Source organism: Bufo gargarizans, chromosome 10, assembly GCF_014858855.1.
Source record: "Bufo gargarizans isolate SCDJY-AF-19 chromosome 10, ASM1485885v1, whole genome shotgun sequence".
In the NCBI taxonomy this organism is placed as follows: domain Eukaryota; kingdom Metazoa; phylum Chordata; class Amphibia; order Anura; family Bufonidae; genus Bufo; species Bufo gargarizans.
Genome location: NC_058089.1, coordinates 5,761,357 through 5,781,196, shown reverse-complemented (window position 1 = coordinate 5,781,196; position 19,840 = coordinate 5,761,357). Strand labels below are relative to the sequence as shown.

Below are 19,840 nucleotides of genomic sequence, written 5' to 3'. Positions count from 1 at the left end.
GGAGACCACGTGGGATGAGGGTTTTATAAGGCTGTGACATCACAGGAGATGGCTATCTGCGGATTGGATGGGTGGACGGCATTATGAGTGATCTCGCATTCCTGGGCTTCTTCCTTTCACTTTGTAACACATGCAGCCGCCATTTTAGGAAAGACTGATTTGTTACCACGGAGCACAAGGATTTTTGGATTTGTTGCAAATAGAAGTTTTCCTAAACTTCAAACCAAATTCCACTTTGAATGCTTCGCTCAACACTAATTATGTAGGAAGTTAGATTGTAGTGGATCAAAACGTAAGCTAGATGAGAGGTGGAGAGTTCAAGATGGACATGTTGCTCTTTAAGTCGCCCACACTTCTTCCCTTGTTCTATAGGTAGTCCTCTTGCGTGCTGAATGGTTAGAGGGGAGTACGCTGCTTGCAGACTCTTTTGGCAGTGGCTTATCTCGCCTGCGAACAAAACTATTAGGCATTGAAATTGAGTGTGTCCTATTATTCTTCATATCACATTTTTGGGACTTCGGGGGGGGGGGGGGGGGGTTTGTCTTTAACACATACTAATGATCTGGAATGAACATTGTTCATATCCTATCACTGCCACACATAATAATGCCACCTGGTGATGACATCTTTTAAGAGGCACCAAGATTATCATAATGCACAATGTAGCCCGTTAGGTGACAGACACAACTCTACCACACCTAATTTTATAAGGAATCTACAGCTTTTAAAGAATAGTAGAACTGCATTGATTTATATTTTATGCACTTATAAAGCACTGACATATTCTGCAGATATTAGCATCCAACTGTCCCCAATGGGGCTCACAATCTAAGTTCTTGGAATGTCTTTGGAATGTGGCAGGAAACTCACGCAAACACAGGGAGTTCATACAAATGTTGTCCTTGGTCGGATTCAAACCCAGGACCACAACACTGCAAGGCAACAGTGCTAACCACCGAGCCACCACTAATCACTGAGCCATCATGCTGTAAGATGCCATTTTCCTTAAAGTGTCCCATTGCAGTCTGAGGAATCACGTCACTTCTTAGCCCAACTTCTTCTGGTTGATGGGTGTCAGCTGGTTCAAGCTGCCAGGGAGATGAATGATATCATAAGAGATATTTCACACAGCAAATATTCGTCATTATTCTTATGCCCAGCAGAAAATCTAAAATGCTGTAATGAATATTTCTACCACTAGATGGCACCTTGGAGATTTGCATTTGATATATTGGAATGCAATTACTGTGCATTGTACTTGATTACAGACAACTTCTTTCTAACAGCACTCCATGTGGTCAGGAGGGGGTTTACAAGAGAATTTTGTGGAGGAAAACAATAATTTCCCATTCATTGTCAGCAGTTAGGCCTTTAAAATGGAAAATAAGTGAAAATCAAATCATATCAGGAGATTATTTGCAGAAATAATCATTATAGAATAATATTTAATCCAAAACCACAAAACAATTTAAATTTTATAGAACATTTGCTTTTACAATTTCCATAAACGTACTGTCTCACCTTGGAAGCCCCTTTCATGTGTCCTTCTACAATATTAAAAGGACCCCATCTCTGCTTAGGACCCCCCACTGTCTATTAGCAAAGTGAACCTGGGTAAGACTCCAGCAGCAGGTCACATCAAAAATGGGAGTGGAATTTTCTTGGGGTGTGACTTCTATCGGACCTCAAGACCAGAACCCCAAATATATTTAGACCCAGACCCCCTAAACATATTCTGACACCAGACTAGACTCGCCAAAGATACTTAAACCTCAGACCAAACACCCTAAACACTGTATATTTAGACCCCAGACCAGACACCCTAATTATATTTAGACCCAAGAAAGGTACGTCTAAATATATTGAGAACCCAGACCAGACCCTCTAAACATATTCAGACCCCTGACCAGACCCTCTAAACAAATTCTGACTACAGACCAGACACCCTAAATATAGTAAGACCCAAGACAGGTATATCTAAATATATTGACACCACAGGCAAGACCCCCTAAACATATTCAGGCCCCAGAGCAGACACTCTAAATATATCCATACCCCAGACCAGACCCTCTAAACACATTCTGAAACCAGACTCCCTAAATATATTTATACCCCAGACCAGACACTCTAAACACATTCTGACACCAGACTCCCTTAATATATTTATACCCCAGACCAGACACTCTAAATATATATGCAGTCCCCAAACTAAACCACTAAACTAAACCCCAGACCAAAGCCCCAAATATATTTGGAGACCCTACACTAGACCACCAAAATATACAGACCCTAGCCCTCCTAAGCATGATACCATGTTTACCAGACCCCCTAAATATATATTTGTCCCCAGACCACGCACTCCAAATTCAGAGCACATAATAGATCAACTGAATACGTGTATAAGTGCGTTCAGACTCCAGACCAAACCCTTTAAACATAATCAGACCCGAGACCAGACCCACTAAAAACATTCAGACCCTTGACTAATTCCCCCAACCCCCCAGCACAAAAAGAAATATATAATTCAGCTCCCATACCAGCATCCCTAAATATACTCAGACCCCGAACCTGCTCATATAGTTATCCTCCTCATGGTGCACCTAGCGTCTAGACCCCTCCACTCAGTGCACCGAAGTCCTCATGTGCCTAGAGAGGCTTCTTTCTTTTGAATGCTACAACTGATTTTCACAAGACTGGTATCATTGTAATCAGCAGGATCAACCCTAGCAGACACTATGCCTGTTTTTTTTTTTTTTTTTAAATCCTGCTGACAGATGCTCTTTGAAACCACTCCAATACATAGTTGTCATAATGAGATGATTCCAATAGTAAGTGACTCCTGACTTATGAGTCACCAAAAAGCCATTCACTACCATGTAACCTCCGGCTCAGATGGCATCCTGCCATATGCTGTGAACAGTCGCCCATACGGTACAGCAGCAGTGCAGCGGGCATTGTACACGGGTGATGAAAGGGTTAAGAAAGCTCTCCGGAACTGGCAGGCAGTGCAAACCATTGACGAGGATGATTTACGTCATTTTGGTTTTCTCTGCCTCTGTTTTTTTAATTTTTATTATATCAATTGGTTTTAATCCAGGCTTTAGTCAGACAAGGAGCGGACACCAATGATGGACTACAAGCCCCAGCATGCCAACAGTGGTTTATACCTCACTTTGGCACACCTCTAAGGGAAATTCTTGATATTTTAATGTCATTCCACCAAGATCTGCATATCCAATGTCCTATTTTGAAGGATATTTAAGCAGATGCCTCCTGCTAAGAGAGACATAATAACATGAGGAATGAGCTGCACCCCCTCTGTTGTCATGCTGGTGCCTGTAGTTCCTGCAGTTGGGAATCTGTAGGTTCCTAGGCTTTCTTCAATGGTTGCAATATTAGCTTGGGCAGCGTTCCTGGTACAAAGTTGAAAACCACCTCTGAGAAAAGGCATGTTTATCTGCTCTAGTCACCATGTCTCCCAGAAACAAGTTATGAGTGCCTGCAGTACCCTCCAGTGACAAGTAGGTGGCAGCCAAACACCACCAGTTGGCTTCATTCCCTTATTCAAAGACATGAAGTGTTAATGCAATTGACCAATCAGTGCAAAGATGATGGGAGGTAATTGGGTAATTGTATTTTATTCATCACAAGCAGAGAAAAGGAGGAAAAAAAAAAAAAGTGGAAGAGGGAGGTGAAGGGAAAAAAAAGGGAAGAAGGGAAAGCGGATAGGAAAAGGTTGAGGGAAGGGGGGAATGAGGGGGAAGGAGGGAGTGAGAGAAAGAAGCAAAGCTCTCTAGATGTGAAATCTGAAATTGCTATAAGGAGTTATTGCAAGATCCATGTTCTGCTGGCTGGAGACTGAAGTGTGAAGGAAGCTCTACTGCATGAATTGTGCATTTCTCTACTGGAACTAGGAACTATAAGCACCTGATTTGTGGATTTGCTGCTGAACATTTAGTAGTGTCCCCCCCCCCCCCCCCTCTTTCCCTCTGTTTTTATGAGTGGAGGGGGTTGAACAGAGAGAGAAGGAACACAGCACACTACAAGAAGAAGAAGAAGAGAGAGCAGGATTTGTTGGAAATAGGATCCACTGGATGACACATCATGGGGAACATCATGAGGAACATCATGAGGAACATCATCATGGGAAGGCAAGGATTGTGTCAGTAGTTTTACAGGAGTTGAATGCAGAACATGGAGAAGGATAGGAAGAAGAAGAACCTTAAATTAAAAAATCCACTCCGACAATTGTCTTCATAACAAAGGCACCCCATGTGGAGCTAGGTCTCTCACTCCATTGAGGATTTTTGTTTTTTATTATTTTATTATTATTATTTTTGGAGACTCATCATTCACCAGGAATGATATGAAAAGAAGCACAATCCACAAGGTGCTTCCCAGCAAGGCTGAAGGATTTATTGCAGGCTGCATCTCTCAGTGAATGTGATATAATGAAATTGCAGAGGAGGCTAAGCAGAAGGAGAGCAGTGAATGCCTGGAGTTTGGGCATCAGGATTACCGGATCCAAGAAATAGGGAGAAAGGCAGGCTGAAGAAGAAGAAAAAAAAAAAAAGAACCCAACATGCAGAGCTGCACTGGGCTGTGATTGGAAATTTAATCAGATCCTGTGGATAGGGTGAAAGTTTCTTATTGGGATTTGGCTGGACCTAGACAAGCTCATGAGCGATGGTGCGCCTGGAATCGGTGGGATAACTATGAAGATTGGAGGCTTTCTATGGACCAGAGATGGATTGGATTTTAAGGAAGAACCTGACAGCTGCAGAGTTTCATCGTTGTCCTTCTCGCTTGGACACCTTGTGAAGGGAGACCAGGTGGAGGGAGCTGCTTTGGTATAATTTCAGCACCTTGGACAGCCAAAAGTTTGAAGAACAGGTCTTCCTATATGGTCCTGTTGCTTTTTGGAAGGTATTTTTTTTATGAGCACCCTCTCCCTTCTCCTCAGTGTGAAATGAGCCTCAAGTTGTAGGCAAGAGTTGAATGGACACTCTGGGCTGGAATACTACTAAGATGAGGGCACACCATGGCTCGTTGTAGAAGCAGTGTTGGGTCCTGTGGTCAATCTCTAGTTCTTCAGCTCTAAAATTTCTTGGATTCTCACCTGGATCCTGTCTTGACACAGTAGGTGCTTCTCCTTATCTGCAGTCATTTGCACATGGGGTTGGACAACACAAAAATGGGGCATTTCACAAAATAAACTGGGATATCTGAGCTGAAATGTGGGATTTGTGCATGCATGTTTAAATAATGAGGCTGATATATGTTTCTGGAGGCAACCCTGGTGAGGATGTTGTTAACCCTTTAACCCATGCATGCTCATTTACACCTGTAGCCTACAGCTGCATTACATATACATGGATTACGGGGGAGGTGATGTTGCAGGAGTCTTGTCTTGCCTATTAAATCCATGCACAGTGGTGGAGTATGTGCTCCCCCCTATCTGCTCATGGTCCCCATATCTTTAGCATGTGAGGAGCATAGTAATCATTATTTTAGCACACAACCAACATAGGCTGTATCTTTGCAAACTCTGAATTTTTTCCCCTCAAATATGCAATTTTTCTTGATCTATCTACCCAAAAATCACTATAGTAAGACCCCAATATCCTTAAAGAGGCTGAAGAATATCTTCTCAGATTGAAAGAGCCTATATCTGTTGCTATAGAGCCCATTGGTGGTGGAATGTAGGAGGGGAGGGGGGCATAGGGTTGCTCTGCCATTGTGTGTCTTGGGTTTGGAATTCCTGAGGCTGACAAACCTCTAGAGGGACCTTTGAATATGACTCTTATGGGGAGAGCTCTGCTCCTGCCACTAATCCTCAATTTAGGAGCTCCAATCTGTTTTGTATTGCCATGAAAAGGTTTCAGGGTGAAAGACCTGCTTGGATAAATTGGTCCATTTGGTGGAAATGATTAAATTATTCTTGTAGAAGTCTATTGAGTGATTTCAGGCTGAGCCCTTCTGTAGTAATTACTGCAGTGACCAGAGGCAGCTCTCTGAGGAACCCCATTGGGGTCATGTCCACCCATTAACATAAACGTTGCCTGGATTTCAAAGAACAGAGGAGATTTATGAAGCAGAATAGATGTTTTACACATGGGCTGCTTTGGCCAAAAGGCAGAACCTCCAGCAGCAGGAGGCATTCTTGAGTGATTTTGCAGAACCTCAGCACAATGTGTAAACTCCATGGCCTGTCATGAATTACTTATGTTTTGGAGGACGTGCAGCATTTCATGGGAGGTTTGCATCTCAACTGCAGTCACAGTTGTTCATTCCAGAGCAGATCCCCTCAGGGTCCCTCAGACATCTTCTGCTTCTATGGGAAGGGAAGAGTATGGTGACTAGCTTGGAGATTTGGGGTTAATGTAAAGTCTTTTAGGGTAGTCCACATCGTTATTTACCTCACAGTTTATATGACCATCTGAGAGGCCTTACCCACCACTGCTGCCTCAATATTCATCAAAATGGAAGACCAGATATCTGGATACAACCCTGAAATACTGTGTGCTGCATACCTGAAAGAAAGGTCCTGAGCAAAAATACATAGTGAAGTGTAGATGTAGATAAATCTACGTAAAGGGTAGAGACATTTCTATTCATCTTGTTTATCTAATTGACTATTATCTATCTATCTGTCTATCTGTCTGTCTATCTATCTATCTATCTATCTATTACCTGTCTATATATCTTTCTTTCTTCTGCTTTTATCTCTCTCTGTCATCTACCTCATATCTATCTATCTATCTATCTATCTATCTCCTATCTATCTATCTATCTATCTATCTATCTATTATATGTCTATTTCTTTCTTTCTCTTTCATCTTTCTCTGTTATCTATCTCATATCTGTGTGCCTAATAGTCTTTTGTTTAATCTGTCTAGCTCTCTATTATCTATCTATTTATTATCTGTCTCGATTTCTTTCGTTCTTTCTTTCTTTCTTTCTTTCTTTCTTTCTCTTTCATCTCTCTCTGCCATCTACCTCATATCTGTGTGTACTAGTCTATATTTTTATCTATCTATCTACCTATTATCTATCTAATTATCTGTCTCTATTTCTTTCTTTCTCTTTCATCTCTCTTTGTCATCTATCTCATATCTGTGTCTTTTTTCAATCTCTCTAGCTCTCTACTATCCATCTATCTATCTCATATCTATCTATCTATCTACAGTATCTTTCTATCTATCATAATTCCCATCAGAAGCAGTCCAGTAGCAAGCGTTGACCCTAAGTATATCAAAGTAGTAAATAGATGTGTGATGAAAATAGCAACTTTTGCTGCCCTCTTCCCGCCAGGTCCACAGTGCGGAGTTGATGGACGCCCCTTCCTTCCCACCTAGATTTGTATCTAATTGTTTGTGGTAGAAACATGTTTACTTTGTGTCATATGTTCTTCCCTTGAGCTGCCTATCTTTGCATTTCACATTGGACTTTAGAATCAGCCAACGCTGAATATCACCCTATGGGGTTAATAGCGACCCCTGGGTGTAACGAATCAAGGGAGACCCCCACAATGAGAATCTGAAGAAGCAAGGGTGAGCTCGCAGGGAATGAGCTCAGTGTCTCAAAGGTCTCATGTGTCTCCCTGTACAATGGGAGCTCTGTCTCACTGAGACCTCGGTGAATGTGCATTGATGTTGGTGCTGGGCTAACAATGGCTGTCTCCATCATGGGTGAATGTGCAGATTATTCTGGAAGGACCATGAAAATAACAGATTCTCTGCCGCAAAAAGAGAGAAAATATATTAAAAGCATGAATTGCTAACACTGTGCAGGGAAGAGCATTGTCTATTGTCTTCTTCTTATACAGGGTGATAACTTAGGATTTTGTCATTGCTTATCCGCAGAATTTATGGTCTTCATCCAGGGAAGCCCAACTGGTGGCTCTGGCCAAAGTTATCAATGAAATGTCAAGTTGAGTCTTAAAATCTAGGTGAAAGTTTCTATACTGTAGATGTGACTGTAAATGATTCACCAGAGACACATCAATGGCCAAGACCACCCTGGGGTCTATTATTGTCTTGTCTCTTTTCAGATCTACTGTCTTACTTGAAATTTAAGCTTAGAGAGAAAAAATGTTCACCCCATGGGTTGAATGTTTAATAGAAATCTTTTGATAACCTTCAAATGCCTAAACCTATATTGTATGCATCTCCCTTCATTATGGTACCGTAGGACGATGTTCCCCAACCTGTGCCTCTCCTGCTGTTGCAAGATTAAGACTCCCAGCATGCCTTGACATCCTGCAGCTTTGGCTACATGATAGAAGTTGTAGTTTTGCAACACCTATGGAGCCACCAGTTGAAGACCACTGGCGTAGGGTCTAACATGGATTCAGTTTTTGACTCTTCAGTGTGTCACCAACATCATCTGATCCTTGGAGTTTGTGCTTAGCTAATACAAGGGTGCATCACTGGTGGTCTATGGGTTGAGTATTACTTCCTAGTCCACTTTTGAAAGGTTTTTCAACATCTACATACCAGTTGATAGGAAATCCATTATACCTTGAGCTCCTTAAAACTCTGACCCTCCCGGAGACTCTATTGTAGAACACATCTAGGAGGACCAAACTATGGTGGGTGGATTTACTGGAAAAAAAATTTACCTGAAATAAACTTGGACAATAAACTCTTGGTGATGGGATGTGATATGGTTGCGATGTATTAGATAGATGTAGTGATAAGCTACCTACAGTAGTCTTCAATCTATGGCTCTCCAGCTGTTGCCAATCTGTAACCCCAGCATGCCCTGACTTCTTCATGCTGGGTGTTGTGGTTTTGCAAGAGATAGAGAGCCCCCACATAGACATGCATGTCCAGATTGATATAAGCTACCCAAACGTCATGTACTGCAGTGGTCCTCTAGTAATGACTCTCCAGCTGTTTACAGTCTATAACCCTTGGCAGCCACATGCTATAAATGTTGGCCTTGGTGACTACTACCACCACATAGACATCCACATCCACAGCCACTCCCCTCCATGGGTAAGCTGCCTATCCTCATGCAATGGTCACTAACCTGGGGCTCTCTAACTATTGCAAAACTACGGTGCATTCCCCAATCTTCTATTAATGGCAGAACATGGTGCTCTGCTAATGCTCATCCTCTTGTGCTGCGGTGACTTCCAAATGGTGACACCCTAGCGGCTAACACTTCCGAATCTACAGCCCTGATAGATTCCTGCTAGCTATTGGAACTTTGCAGCAGCTAAAGTTCCATAGGTGGAAGACCAAACTAGACATTCATCATTAACATCCCTAGAAGATACCCATTTTCATGTTCTGCATGTTTTGACCTTCCTACTTTTGGAAACTACAGCCCAGGCTTTCACTACCAATGATGCATGATACTTTGATCATAGATTTGGCAGTAAGCTTCCCATTATTATTCACTGCAGTGGTTTCCAACCCGTGGCTCTCCAGTCATTAAAAACTACTAGCATCAGCCACAGTCAGAAACCTATTAAACAAAGTTAGCTGCAAGTTGCCTATCCTCATGTACTGCAGTGGCCTTCAACCTGTTGTGGGCTGTCAGGGCATGCTGAGGGTTACAGTTTTTGTATGGTGCAATGGTTGGAGATTGCGGGGGTTAACACATCTAGACCCAGTCACAGGAGCTTCACACTTCAGTTATTCCCAACCAGTGATGAAGCCTACTCAGAAACCAGGTGCAATGCAGAGATCTGCACCTGTTATGTGTTTTTGACCCGCACCTGGTTTTGGCTCACAATCATCGATGGAAATAATAAGTGTGAACTCAGTCTTAGAAGGCTCTCCTCGCTCCAATCTTTATGATGGTGCATGGGGCTCTTATGCTCATTCTCAAGTACCGCACTTGTCTCCAACTTTTTCACCTGATGCAAAACTACAACCTCCAGCATGCCCAAGGCGATGGCTATTTGACAATTGATTTAGCTATGAATTGCCCAACCCTCATATACTTATGTTGTCTCCAACTGGTGGTCCTCCAGTTAGTGTGACACTAAAGCCCCCAGCAATCCCAAACCTCACAGAAGATGGGGCTTCCATGATAGGTTTAAGCTGTTGAGCTGCCCACCCTCTCCTAGCGCCAACCTGGGCGCTCCAGCTGTTCCAATTCCATGCTGAGAGTTGTCGTTTTGCAATAGCTCAAGGATTGTTCTGAATCCTGGAGCACAACAGGTTGGAGGCCCACACGTGCCCATCTGCAGGTGCCCACATGCACACAGGCGCTTGCGCTTTATTAATGAAGCCCTACCTATGCCAGCCAGATGTATCCCTCTTGATGGAAGAAGTCCTTAGATGCTGGCCCTCTCCCCAGTCATGTTTATCTCCTCCACCAATTGATATTGGCAGCCAATTGAGTGTCTGTTAAGAAAGCCTTCTCCGTGATGAATGTGCAGCGTCTGGGGATTCGTAGAATAGGAATTGATAAAATTGTCGCCCCCGTCAGTCTAAATCCATCAGTGAAATGCCGATGCTCCAAAAAGATCATGTGGTAGGAGGATGCTCAAGAGAATTCCAGCATTATTGGGTCAATTTGTCTCCAGCCGTCTGCCATACTCCAAGGAGGGGGGTAAATGACAAGGTGTTTGTGTTGAAGAAGTTCTGCAGGAGCCAAAGTCTTCCTGCGACTGACAGGTGGCATGTGCTAGAAGCACATGGGGAGAAATCTGAGTAATCTCTGCTGACAGCGCCGCTCTATGTAGTTCATGGGGCATTCACAAGGACATCATGTAACGAACTTTCCATAAATGTATCTTTTGTTGTATCCTTGTGATTTATACCCATAGGTGGAAACATAACCTTCAGTTGCCATTTCCAAATAGCAAACTCTAGGGGGCAGTAAAGGTGATATCTATGCAAAGGAATTGCGCTGAGGTACTGTAAGGTGTCTATTATTGGGAGTACAGATGTAGCAGAGCTGATTTTGTCAGGTTTTCAAAGAGGGACTCTATTGTCTGTTGGGGGTAATAGTTTACCTGCGGCATTTGTGGTGTCACCGTGTTGTCAGCGACACTTTATTGCATCCTTTTGTTATACAGAAGTAGACTAGAGATCTCCCACCGACAGTATCGGCCCCGAGGCCCGCGCAACAGCGGGTGTCCTAGTTCAACCTCTCATATTATGCTAACCATATAACAGTGCCAGTAACAGGAGGCCATTACCCGGTCCATTAGTGGTCCATCAACAGTGTCCTTCTGGTTCCTGTTCTTCTGGGAGGGTAAGGCATTTACGTTGTAACCTCATAGTAATACCACAATGAGATGCAGCAGCTGACACACTAAGCTCTGCTACATCTGTATGCGGGAGCTGTGGGATGTAGCTTATATCTTGATGTGTGAAAAGAAAGGCAATTTGGCCTGGAAGGAGTTGGAGGATTATCTGCGCTGAACCGCGTACCGTGAGGTAATATGAAGACGGATGATGTTTACCTTTCATATAGGATAATTAGATATAGGTAGAAAGCTGTCGTATATGACGGGGGAGGGGAGAGCTCATTCATAGGGCAATGCAGTCACCGCCGCCTGGTAAATCCGCACCGTGATGGATTTATAGAGGGTGGGACACATCATAACCTCAGCCCGGTCCACCAGGAGGCAATGGCCGCCATCATTACCCAACATGGCGCCAGGGTTACTTCAGTGCAGATTAAGTCATATATATATACAGATGCAGCAGAGCTAAACCTGATGGTTAATGCGTTCAGTAAAAATGGCACAAAAAGGTTAACTGACACTTTCAATGGCTTTCATCACAAGATGGCGCGAGATAAGACAACTTCTAAGATAGATAGATAGATAGATCATAGATAGATAGATAGATAATAGATAGATAGATAGATAGATAGATAATAGATAGATAGATAGATAGATAATAGATAGATATAGATAGATAATAGATAGATAATAGATAGATAGATAGATAGATAATAGATAGATAGATAGATGATAGATAGATAGATAGATAGATAATAGATAGATAGATGATAGATAGATAGATAGATAGATAGATAGATATGAGATAGATAGATAGATAGATAGATAGATAGATAGATAGATACAGGGGAGTAGCTATAGGGGAAGCAGGGGAAGCTGCAGCTTTGGGGCCCTGACCCAGAAGGGGCCCATCCAGGAGGAGGAGGACTAAAGGATTTTGTCAGGGCTTCCTCAACAGTATATTACACAATGAAATTATATACAGGGACAGTATAGACAGTGTAGGAAAAAGGTGGAACAGATGCCGGTCCTGGTCTGAGAGAGCGATCTTCACTAGCCACAGGAATGGGGGCGGCATGAAAGGAAGTGGTCGCTAAAAATAATACTAGGGGAGGGGGGCCCCATTCAAAAATTTGCTGTGGGGCCCAGTCATTTCTAGCTATGCCACTGGATAGATAGATAGAGAGGCAGAGCCGAGGAGTCAGACAGGGCTGCAGCCTCAGTCCAACCCTCTTTAACATCTATATCAATGAGCTGGCGGCGGCTCTGGAGTCCTCCTCAATGAGCTGGCGGTGGCTCTGGAGTCCTCCTCAGCACCTGGTCTCACCCTCCATGACACTGAGGTGAAATTTCTCCTTTATGCAGATGATCTTCTGCTACTATCGCCAACTGAGAAAGGTCTCCAAGATAACCTGAAGATCCTGGAGAAGTTCAGTAACACGTGGGCACTGCCCATCAATCCAAAGAAAACCAACATCATAATGTTCCAGAAAAGAAACCGGAAAGCAGCCGGGCGTCCTCTCTTCCTGCTAAACAACTGTCCACTTTCAGGAACCGACCGCTGCACCTACCTGGGCCTAGATATCAGCCAATCGGGGAGTTTTAAAAAAGCCATGGAAACACTGAACGACAAGGCGAGCGAAACCTTCTATGCCATCAGAAGGCGTCTGTATCACCTTAAGGCACTAGTGACAGTCTGGCCTAAAATCCTTGACACCATCATTGTCCCAATCCTCCTGTATGGCAGCGAAGTTTGGGGCCAGACTAGGGGCTTACATAGAAATAAATTGGCCCCATAGCAAAAAAAACTGCGCCCCTCTCCCCACCTACTGTAAGTATAAAATATTGAGTGTCAGCGGTCAGGTTCTTCTCCTGTTGTGCACGTGGCCACCAGAACAACAGCTTGGTTAAACATCCAAGAAAAGAAGACCAGAGTATCGCAGGTGTAAGTCTAAAATATTAAAAGCTTTATTTAAAAAGGTACATCCATCACACGATGCAACGTTTCAGCATAAAAAACGCTTTTGCCAAACAGTCAAAGATATTTTTTGCTGTTGAAGCGTTGCTTTATGTGATGGATGTACCTTTTTGAATAAAACTTTTAATATTTTTGACTCGCGCCTGCAATACTGTGGTTTTATTTTCTTGGATGTGTATATATATATATATGTAAAAGCTCTTATTGTCCTATTATTTAGTACAATCCACAAAGACTATTAGTAATAGTGCACTAAGGGTCAGAGACTGAACCCCCCTTAGAAATTAAAGCATGTGTCTATGAAGGAAATGCAGTACTTTGAGGGGACTCCCTCCTTCTCCACTGCTAGTGAAGAGAACATGGCACGCGCTGAGAGCGACGCGTGCCGTGTTCCTAACTGATACTAGGCTGCGCAGTGAGGGGGCAGGGCCATTCAGCCTGGCCTGGCCCCCCAACCTCACAGGCCCCATAGCAACTGCATGCTCTGCCACCATTGACGGTACGCCACTGGCCCAGACATATGCCCAGACTGGGCAAAGTGGGACTTTGGGCCAATAGAACTATTCCACCTAGAACTTTGCAAACACCTTCTCCAGGTCCACAGGAGCACCTCAAACAGCATCTGTCAAGCCAAACTGGGCAGATTCCCACTCTACTTTGCTGTCCAGGAGAGGGCATTATCACTCAGAGCCCATCTGCATAGCAGCAGTCCCAGCTCCTACCATCACAAAGCCTTGCTACACCAAGAAGCCCCAGAAAAACAAAGCACCCCGCAACAAGTCACCCAAACCCAGCCTGCCCAATCCACCAACCAATATAGCCTGACAAAGGGCGGAATCCAGAGGACGATACACAAGGGCAAAGAGGAATATATCAGCGTCTGGAGGAACGACATACGAACATCACAGAAGCTGACAGTATACCGGAGCCTGCAGAGGTAGTACAAACTGGCCCCATATCTGGAGAAACTCCCCAATCCAAGAGACCGACAAATCCTGAGCCGCTACAGACTGAGCACTGACAGCCTGCTCATCGAATCCGGGCGTCATCGACAGAGGTACATGCCCAGGGAGAGCAGCCTGTGCCATCAGTGCGACCAGGAAGCCGTGGAGGACAAGGCTCATTTCCTGCTGCGGTGCAGCAAATATTCAGCCGTGAGGGAGACTGTCTGATCTCTGCCCAGGCTTCACCTCCATGGAGGAGGTAGAGAGATTCTCTATACTGCTGGGGGAAGAGGAGAACACAGCGACCATAGCAGCACAATATATTACTGCCTGCCATGGACTGAGAGGAGCCTGATATACCATGGACTCCCCACCCTGGATGTGTCCCCATTCCTCAACCCTATCCAATTATTTCCCACTTGCTTTGGCAATTAACAAAAGTGATTACATGATTATACATCAATTTCTGCAAAAAAATTGATAAAAACGATAAAACTCTAGTGTGCATGATTATACTGTATTAAAGAAGGAATCATATGTCAAAAAACCGTCAATTCATCCGATTACAGTGCATAACATCATAAATTGGTATTCCCTTTCAGGTGTGCATAATAGTGTTGATTAAAAACAAATAATTCATTTAATATGGAACTCTCACATGTAGCTGGAGACGGCAGGACTCAGTCGGCGTCCGGAACTAGACAGTACGCAGGCGCGGGAAGCCTTTCATCCCGCGAGACTAACCATCACATAGGGCACATAGCGGCCCACATCTAAGATGGCGACTCCGCACCAGCACAGACTGGGCATGCTCGTTCTCAAGACCGGGCGGACACAGTCTGACACACACAGAGATCATGTGACGGATTACCTGACCACCATTCATAACAGAGGACCGGTTATACTGCATCATTTCCTTATTACTAACTCAAAAAAGGGGAGTCCAGCGGTGTAAAGCGGGCTAATGGCAAACTGCCATTATCACCCTTAGTCGCCTATTCCCCATACTCTTATAATTACAGTTTTCTCTCCAAAAGTCCACACATCATGAACTGTCACAATTACTCTCCAGTTGTGTGACGTCTCCGCCGGGAGCTACCCGAGCGGAGGCGGCACACCAGAGCGGGAGTGGCAGGCACAGCCATCACCGTGAAGTGACTCTGTGTCCCGATCCCCATCATAGGAGAATCATCCATATACATACAGACTATGTAAATACTAGGTGACCAATGCACACACATAGGAGGCCTGCAAAGACTGGCCAGCCATATTCTGTCAAAGGTCCCGCAGTCGATGGAACATGTATGGTGCTGAGTCTCATCCCGTCTGTGTCGCCATGCGTCCAATACATATGTCAAAAAAATAAAACATTATCAAATATCGCTGATCGCCAATGTGGTCCTGCTGTCTTCCAGCTTCCAAGGAGATGATCCATTGTAGAATAAGTTGTCTTGTTCCTCTATAAAACAAACTATTAGTTGTTGGTTTGGATACAAAACTTGCACTTGTATAAAACCCTACGAGAGAGGCGAGTTCAACAGAACCCCAACAAGACAAAAACAGGGGGAGGGAACACCAAAGGGAAAGGGAAAACATACCCACATAAACAAAGGAGAAGGGGGGGAACAAACACAAGCCGGTGAAGAGATATTCAAACAACCCTAAAGTCAACATTAAGCCCTCTCGGTTTAAGAGTTTGTAACTCAAAAATCCAATAGAGCTTACTTCTTTTCAAGCGTATGGTCCTATCCCCACCCCTTCTGGGTAAGGGCACTTGCTCGAGTATTCTGAATTTCAAATCACGTTCACAATGACCCGCTTCTTTAAAGTGTTTGGGCACAGGTAAATCCAGCCTCTTTTTTCTTATAGTGTATCTATGTTGGTTTAGCCGTGTTTTGACACCCCAAGTTGTTTCACCAACATACCACAGTTTACATGGGCATGATAATAAATAAATTGCGTATGTAGAATCACACGTAAGGTATTGCTGAATTTTGATTATCTTACCAGAGGCTGGATTTACAAAAGAATCACCCCTAATCATATAGGGGCAGTTCACGCAATTGTAGCACGGATAACAGCCCCTGCGTGTGGAGCCGAAATACGTGCTGCAATCGATCCTAGCAGATCCAACATCTGACCTGACTAACTTGTCACCTAGATTGCGACTCCTACAGAAGGAGCACAGAGGGGGGACTCTAAATTCCTCTATATTGTCAAAACCACTGGTCAAGATCGGCCAGTGTTTCCTGACAATAGAGGAAACCTGAGGACCACTGGTACAATAATCTGTGACAAGTGAGATCCTCGATATTTCAGTCTTGGACCTCCTGGGGTCACCATCCTTCATTCTCTCCCTAGTTTTACTGATGCTCTCAGAGATGAGCCTCTTGGGATAACCCCTGGACTGAAACTTCGTGGCCATCTTTGATAGTCTGTGGTCCCCGACTGGGCCCTCACCGACTATCCTGGCTACTCGTAGCATCTGGCTGAGGGGGAGGGACTTGATCATCGGCCATGGGTGGTGACTCTCAAAGTATTTTTATCTGTGGGCTTCACATAGATAGATAGATAGATATGAGATAGATAGTAACATAGTATATAAGGCCGAAAAAAGACATTTGTCCATCGAGTTCGGCCTGTTATCCTGCAAGTTGATCCAGAGGAAGGCTAAAAAAAAAACTGTGAGGTACAAGTCAATTTTCCCCACTTAAAGGGGGAAAATTCCTTCCCGACTCAGGCATCAGAATAACTCCCTGGATCAACGACCCCTCTCTAGTAGCTATAGCCTGTAATATTATTACACTCCAGAAATACATCCAGGCCCCTCTTGAATTCTTTTATTGTACTCACCATCACCACCTCCTCAGGCAGAGAGCTCCATAGTCTCACTGCTCTTACCGTAAAGAACCATCTTCTATGTTTGTGTACAAACCTTCTTTCCTCCAGACGCAGAGGATGTCCCCTCGTCACAGTCACAGTCCTGGGGATAAATAGATGATGGCAGAGATCTCTGTACTGACCCCTGATATATTTATACATAGTAATTAGATCTCCCCTCAGTCGTCTTTTTTCTAAAGTGAATAACCCTAATGTTGATAATCTTTCAGAGTACTGCAGTTGCCCCATTCCAGTTAGTACTTTAGTTGCCCTCCCTTAACCCTCTGCCGCTCTGCTATGTCTGCCTTGTTCACAGGAGCCCAGAACTGTACACAGTACTCCATGTGTGGTCTGACCAGTGATTTGTAAAGTGGTAGGACTATGTTCTTATCACGGGCATCTATGCCCCTTTTGATGCAACCCATGACCTTATTGGCCTTGGCAGCAGCTGCCTGACACTGTTTTTTACAGCTTAGTTTGCTGTTTATTAAAATTCCTAGGTCCTTTTCCATGTCAGTGTTACCCAGTATTTTACCATTTAGTATGTACGGGTGACTTGCATTTTTCCTTCCCATGTGCATGACCTTACATTTGTCAGTGTCAAACCTCATCTGCCACTTCTCTGCCCAAGCCTCTAATCTATCCAGATCTATTTGTAGCTGTAAACTGTCATCTTCAGTGTTAATTACTTTACACAGTTTAGTGTCATCTGCAAAAATTGATATTTTACTGTGCAAGCCTTCTACAAGATCAATAATAAATATATTGAAGAAAATAGGGCCCAGGACTGACCCCTGAAGTACCCCACTAGTGACAGTGACCCAATTTGAGTGTGTACTGTTAATAACCACCCTCTGTTTTCTATCACTCAACCAGTTACTTACCCACATACAGACATTTACTCCCAGTCCGAGCATTCTCATTTTATATACTTACCTTTTATGCGGTACAGTGTCAAATGCTTTGGAGAAGTCCAGATACACGACATCCATTGATTCGCCGCTGTCAAGTCTAGAACTTACCTCCTCATAGAAACTGATTAAATTAGTTTGACATGACCTATCCCTCATGAAGCCATGCTGATATGATGTTATTTGCTTGTTTTCATTGAGATCCTCCAAGATAGCATCTCTTAGAAAACCTTCAAACAGTTTACCCACGACAGATGTTAAACTTACCGGCCTATAGTTTCCAGGGTCTGTTTTTGCACCCTTTTTGAATATTGGCACCACATTTGCTATGCGCCAATCCTGTGGAACACTCCCTGTCAGTATAGAGTCTGCAAATATCAGAACTAAGGGTCTGGCTATGACATTACTTAATTTTCTTAGGATACGGGGGTGTATGCCATCTGGCCCTGGCGATTTGTCTATTTTGATCTTTTTAAGTCGCTGTTGTACTTCTTCCTGGGTCAGACAGGACACTTTTAATGGGGAATTTACTTTTACATTCTGCATTTCATCTGACAGTTTATTTTCCTCAATGAATACAGTGGAGAAAAAATATTTAATTGCTTTGCTTTCTCCTCGTCGCTCTCTGACACTCCCCCCTCATTGCTCTGTAGAGATAGATAGATAGATAGATAGTAGATGGTATATACATTGCACTGTGTATGGTTTGGAGACACAGAAGTATCTGCTCTCCGTAGCACCTGGCATTCGCTCTTACTGTATGATTCATCCATAGAATTTCTATATCCTCACAGAAATAACCTTGTATGATGTGATCTTCTCATATAAGTGCAGATAACGCAGCGCACACATCCTGGCTGATACTTACGTGGTGTCACTGTTTCCATAGCAATCCCGATCCACCAACTTGTTGTGAGTGAAGAGGAGTTGGTTTCCAAGCTTCAAGTTTCATACAGATCCAAACGAGGATCGAAAATACATATAATACACTAACGATGAATAAGAGGGACTTCTGAGGGTATTTGTGGTGTACATGATTTTTCTAAAATCTATCTACCATGTTTCTCGAAAAAAAGACAGAGTCTTATATTATTTTTTTCTCCGAAAAAAAGGGTTAGGGCTTATTATCGGGTAGGGCTTATTTTGGCTCCATTAACAACAATCACATATTTTTTGCCAGGGAGATCCGGCGTGAGAGATGACAGGGTGCTGATTGGTGGAGGCGGGGGAGGGAGCAGGACGCGCTCACTACCAATCAGCACCTCCAGCTCCAGGCAGCAGAGAGGAGAAGGACATCCTCCTGCTGCCTCATTGTTAGAACGTGCGGGCTGTCGGCAGTACAGGGTAGAGAAGCCGTCCAGCCCGCCCAACGATGTACCCGTACGGTAGATGGAAGTGCGGCTGCTGGCATAATTTTGCATTTAGTGAAGGCTCTAACCGTGATGTAACTGCAGTTGTGGAAGGCTGGACGGCCGAAACGCGTCCTGTTATATGGATCAGTATGGATCAATAAAGCATTGAGAAACCAACACGCCTGCTGGGATTTTTTTTTATTTTGGCAGTTGAAGTTCAGACTTTCAGCTTTAAAGGGAACCTGTCATGTGGATATTTGATTATAATCTAACTAATTATATACAATCATTAACTACTAAAAAGTACCTTAGATGTATTCACTTACTGGTGTGACAGATGATTACCTCATAATATACACACAAAGATGCCGCATGCCGCATGCTAATGAGCCGATTTGAGTCCAGCGTGATGTCATTGAGTCCAGCGTATATTTAATTCAGAGCTATAGCCACTCCCCTGTTCATTTCTAATACTTGGTTGAAACCTCTTTGTTGGCAATGACTGCCTGAAGTCTTGAACTCATGGACATCACCAGACGCTGTGTTTCCTCCTGTTTAAT

General features: G+C 43.7%; 1 protein-coding gene across 2 annotated transcripts in view; it reads left to right on the top strand.

The window, feature by feature from the left end:
- The first annotated feature begins 3,746 nt into the window (after positions 1–3,746).
- Positions 3,747–19,840, top strand: part of LRRC4C (leucine rich repeat containing 4C) — a 136,956-nt gene continuing 120,862 nt past the window's right edge. Inside the window, exon 1 of one of the 2 annotated variants that reach the window (XM_044270315.1) lies at positions 3,747–4,926. The gene's annotated coding sequence lies outside the window, so the exon portion shown is untranslated. Of the gene's footprint in view, positions 5,140–19,840 lie in introns of both variants that reach the window. The other variant, XM_044270314.1, reaches the window with a different exon arrangement.